Below are 5,822 nucleotides of genomic sequence, written 5' to 3' on the forward strand. Positions count from 1 at the left end.
TGTTGTCTCACTTGTTTCTTAGCATGTTGTCTCACTTGTTTCTTAGCGTGTTGTCTCACTTGTTGCTTAGCATGTTATCTCACTTTTTTCTTAGATGTTTTCTCACTTGTTTCTTAGCATGTTGTCTCACTTGTTTCTTAGCATGTTGTCTCACTTGTTGCTTAGCATGTTTTCTCACTTGTTTCTTAGCATGTTGTCTCACTTGTTTCTTAGCATGTTGTCTCACTTGTTTCTTAGTGTTTTGTCTTGAATTTTCTTAGTGTGTTGGCTCACCTGTTTCTTAGCGTGTTGTCTCACCTGTTTCTTAGCATGTTCTCACTTTTTTAGTGTGTTGACTCACTTGTTTTTTAGCGTGTTGTCCTTTTCGTCTTTGCGTTCCTGTTGAACTCGTGGTGGAGTGAAGAGTGTCGGTTCTTGTCATCCTCACACCTCCTTCCTTCTCTCCATCCAGCTCCTCATCCCACTCAGCATCCTTCTCCTCCTCCCCTCCCCCTCCTCCATCCACTTCTCCCGCCTCCCCCTCTCCTTCCCCTTCCTCCCCATCCACAGCATGGTTGTAGCCATTCCTTGTGCTTCCTGCAGACACAGAAACATTCATCACTGGTTACAGAATATCTGAAATGGTTTTTAGTCAGTGTGACTAAACAAGTTCCTGTTGGAGAGGAGGTCCGGATGAGATTCTGTGGGAAAACTCTCTGATAGGTTCTGGTTTGGGTGCAGCTTGTTTTCTTGAAATTCATGTTGTTGCTCTGGTCAAAACAAATGGCTCTTAAATCCTAAAGCTCTGTCCTATAGCCATTTCATGATGATGTGGTCAGCATGAGAGATACCCAAGGATGTCCACTCTCAAGAACTGTGACGTCCAAGGAGGGACCTGTAAGGATCCAACAATGTTCAGTCAGGTCCTCTGGACATTTTTTTATTTGCTTAAACTGGATTTTAACCTGAAATATTGGGCATGAACTTTGGTGTATTCTAAGGCTCGCCTTCAGAGTTGGAATGTCCGTTAGCAACACGGAACTGCTGCTCTGCAGTTAGTTTGTTCAATACCTTTTCTACCATCGACCCATCAGAACTTACAGATAAAAAGGTTCTAATGGTCTGGACCAGCTCCATTTATATGACGTATTCATGTGGATTCACGTGCATGGGTTTTTCTGAACAAATACAGAAAACGAACCATCCATCCAGTTAACATGACTGCAATAAGTTGAACTCTGCTGCTGCCTGTGACCTGCCTGTCATTAAGTGTAGAACCACTAGACTGAGGAACAGCTTCTACCCTGAGGCTGTTAGACTCATGAATCTCTAACCAGAATAATCACTGTGAAAAATCACATCATGTTGCTGCTGATCTGTTTCATGCTGCTGCTGATCTGTTTAATGTTGCTGCTGATCAGTTTCATGTTGCTGCTGATCTGTTTCATGTTGCTGTGTTCATTCGTGCTCATCTGCTCACACAGACTCATGTTCGTGCTGCTGTTCGATGTAATGTTTTTATTGTTTTTATGCTACTAGTGCTTAGTGTATATTTAGTTGATGTTTTTCTTAGTTCATATCTTAGATGTTATTACTGTTCTTATTTACATTTTATTGTTGGATGTAACTGGGACCCTGTGTACATAATGTCGTTCCACCACATGTACCACATGAGGTGCGAATGACAATAAAGGAACTCTGACTCTGATGGTGGACAGGAGGAGGAGTCAGGTGACAGTCTGCAGAGCGAACAGATGTGACCCACATCTGCACATTTGTGATTTCTGTTCAGTGCTGCTGCTCAAACAAACAGTATTTATATCTACATGAGGACACTTATGGGTTTTTAATGAGTCTGAACCGGACCCAGCTACAGAATGTTCTGTTGGACAAAGTGTCCACCAACAGAAAAGGAGCACAGAGAGCAGTGCCCCGCCCACACCTCTCTCCTGCTCCCCCCTGCAGACGGTCCAGAGTCAAGGAGCAGGATCTTTGGAACAAAGGCCCCACTGTGCTGTGTCCACTCTGCAGGACTGGTTTAAGACCACCGATGGATGGAGGAGTACACATTATTATCATCATCATCAAGAACTTCTTGACCCGTGAGCAACAGGAGGTTCGGATGGTACCACAGGTTCTGTTTGGGTGTTGGCCTCTGAGAGAAACCATCAGTCCAGGAGACAGTCTGGGGGGGATGGAGACAGAAGGACTGAAGACAGGAGGAGACGAGTTTGATCATTCTGTGATCAAATCAGTAAATCCTCCACGCTCAGCTGTCATCGAGGAAAAATAGTTAAAGTTCTGAAAACAGCTGTCCAACTTCCTGTGACCCATTCGGACCCAGAATGATGGTTCTGTGGATTTTTACCTGAAACCTTTAGAACTAGTCAAAGTTTGAATTCAACCTTTCTGTAGGACTTTGTTCAAGAGAACAGAAACTTTGTGTTTAACTTCCTGTGAAGCTGGAGTTCCGTGAAGTCGCAGGTTCTTCATTTATTCACATTTTAAAATGTTTAACCTTTAATGTCGTGTCAGCTCATCCTAAACAACAGAAAAGATTCTGCGGGTCGGTTCCGGATGATTTTCTGCTGTCTAGGATGGAAGAGAAGGTGCAAGTTTCTGAGCTTCCTCTGTGAGCTAACCAACGGTCCGACGAGCAGCTGTGGTCACACAGATGTTTCCTCATGAGGAGCAGCAGCTGGAGGCGACCGGAGCATCTTCCACCTCCGCTCCCATGAAACTCCTCACAGAGGAGGCGTCTGTCAGGGTTACAGAACCGACCCACGTGTTCTGATTGGATGCAGGGCAGATAAATGTTCACAGCAGGTCAGAGGAGCTGCAGACCCACTTCGTAGAACTGAAACAGAACGCAGGTTAGGCCTCGGAGTCTCTTTAATTAAGACTAAGCAAATTTTCTGATGAGTTTGAAGATAATTCTGGGATTTAATGGAACATTTTCTAAACCAAACTCTTTTGCTCGCTGCAGTTTTCAGAAGATCTGAATCGTGGTTCATCTGGATGAAAGCGGTTCCTTGAATCAAACGTTAAGCTTTAATCAAAGTTGGATTTATTTCACAGGAAGAAAAAAGAGTGGATTAACACTGTTGCCACGGCAACAGAGCATATCATGACTTTTTTCATTCATTCAACCTTTATTTCTACAGGTTAATCCCACTGAGCCTCGGGGACTCTTTTAAAGAGAGACCTGATTTCAACAAAGAATGAAGACAACAGTGGACTTCCTTCTTAGTTCCATGATGACATCATCAGAGAGGGAGCCCAACGTTGATTCTGTAAGAGGATTAAAGTAAGAGGTCCACACCAGGTCTCACCTGGACCTGAACACAGCTTCACTGGTTCTGTTCACCGCATGTGATGCTCACTTCCTGTTCACCTCATCTCCCACAGTGAGATGTGGTATGCCCGGTTGTCCTGCATCGTCTCTCCTGACTGGTGGTCCTTTGAGACTTCGGTGGAAGTTCTGGAGTTTAACGAGCTTCTGTCACACGATGACAGTCACTTAGAACTGAACTGGGTTGAGTCATCAAGGATCTGTACTTGTATCAAGGAACTTTTGAGGACCAGAATGTTCACATTTTGGACCGAGAGGACAGAGAGTTTGAGAGGGGGTGAAGGAGGCTGTTTATGCAAAAAGAGAGAAACCATCAGATTTCAACTTTCAAAAAGCTACAATGAGGCTTTAGGACTGACACCCAGCCAGTTTCACTCCTTTCAGGAATTCCAACCATGTGAGAAGAGTGGCTCCTCTGTGGGTGGATCTAACAAAGACCCTAACGATGATCTGTTGTGAGGTGTGAGAGGTCAATCTGCATGTGTTATGCAAGCTTACAGAACACCTCAGTTTTATAACCTGAATCCCACTCTTGTTTCTTTGAATTGAGAAAGCTCCTCGGCTGAGAACAATATTGTAGTTATTCAAACAAACAAACAAACAAACAAACACCAGTCAGCAGACAAACTAGTCCATCCATAAATCAGTTAATCTACCAACCAAGCAAATATTAGACCCATCAATCTAACAACAAATCAAACTAACAACAGACCAATCAACGGATCAATCAATAAATCAATAATGTTCTCAAAGTTGTCATGAGAGGACAAAGAAAACCAGAGGTTCTGTTCAGTTCTGCACAGCAGGACTTTGGACTGGGAGGGTCTCTCTGTAGATCCTGAACTTCAGAAGGAAGCAGATCACCATCAGGAGGACCCAGAACTGAAGATGGTTCAGGTGGGCCCACAGTTCTGGGTCTGGCACCAAAATACCTTTACTGTGAAAACAGAACTAGGAGCAACGGATCCAGCCCTAATCCAGAGTCCTGATCTAGACCTGATCCGGTCCTGATCCAAACCTGATCCAGAGTCTTGATCTGGTCATGATCCGGTCCTAATCTGGACCTGATCCAGTCCTGATCTGTTTATTTCTGACACTGACCTGGACCTTTTGTGTTCTGTTTTGGTGGTTCTGGATCGCAGGCTCTCTGGAGGTTCTGAAGGTGTTGATCAGATGGACTTTTCATGAAAAACCTTTTGTGACTTTAATCCATGACTGGATCAGAGGTTCTGTTGGTCTTAAGGTCCAATCTTTCCAACCAGAACCCTGATCTTTTCAAACCCTTAGGGGTCTGGGGCTCTGCTGCAGACGGGTTGTTTGGACCTGCAGCTGACAGAACTTTTAATGACAGTTTTGTACAGAACCAAAGGAACCATCTTGTTTGTTTCATTAGAACTTCAGACCCGACTGAACACTGCTCAGAACCGGACTACCAGGGGACCGAAACTGGACCTCTGGGACCTTGTCCGTGGTTCAGATCTGCTACAGAACCTCAGGCTCACAATCAAAGGTACCTCTGTCCAGACGGGTCAGACCAGAACCACCTGTACAGTCAGACAGAACCCGCCCCCCAGCTGAGTGTGACGTCACCCGGTGGACCAGAGGCGGCCTGATGGTGGTCACGTGACTCTGACCCAAACAAACTATGTCTGGTTCTAAAAAGCCTGGGTCAGGTCCTCTGGACCATTTCTTCTTTGTTGAAAAGTTTGTCCTCCGGTTCTGTTGGAACTCGGAGTTGTACTGAGTCTGCTCAGAAACCAAACCAAGAGGAGGATTAAGGTTAGGGTTAGGGTTCTGGTTCCGGTCCGGCTCCTTACCTCTGCCGCTCTCCTCGTACATTTTCTCAGCTCCTCCAAGCAGCCAGCATCTCCTGCAGAGCTTCAGCAGGTCCGGTCCGTGCACGGGTGCATGGGTCACCTGACTGACAGGCAGACAGACAGGCAGAGAGACAGGCTGACTGTTCTACATCCCAGCAGCAGAACCACAGATGAGTCCAGCTCCTCTAATCTCTCTGTCAGCCTCTCTGCCTCCAAATGGGGATTAAAAAGGGAAAAGCTCGTGTGCGTGTGCTGGGGGGGGGGGGGCAGCTGGAGGCAAATTAAAGGGACAGAAAATAACGTTTGAAATATTACTGAGTTCTCAACATCTTTTATTTTTCCATAAAACCAAATTTAAACTTGATTTTTCCTCATGATGTGTTCTCTGATTTGTTTCAATATAATCCATCCATCCATCCATCATCTTCCTCTTGTTCTGGACTCAGGTCTCGGGGGCAGCATCTTGAGCAGGGAGGTCCAGACATCTCTTTCCACAGCCTCTTCCAGCTCTTCTGGGAGGACTCCAAAATTAACCTGGCTAAATAAAAGTTGAATGAATGTTCCCAGGTCAACAGAGAGACATAGTCTCTCCAGGATGTCCTGGGTCTTTCCCGGGGTCTCCTCCCAGTCAGACATGCCCGAAGCACCTCCCTAGAGAGGCACCCAGGGAACAT

This window comes from Nematolebias whitei, chromosome 11 (assembly GCF_014905685.2).
Source record: "Nematolebias whitei isolate Nwh7 chromosome 11, NemWhi1, whole genome shotgun sequence".
Lineage (NCBI taxonomy): Eukaryota > Metazoa > Chordata > Actinopteri > Cyprinodontiformes > Rivulidae > Nematolebias > Nematolebias whitei.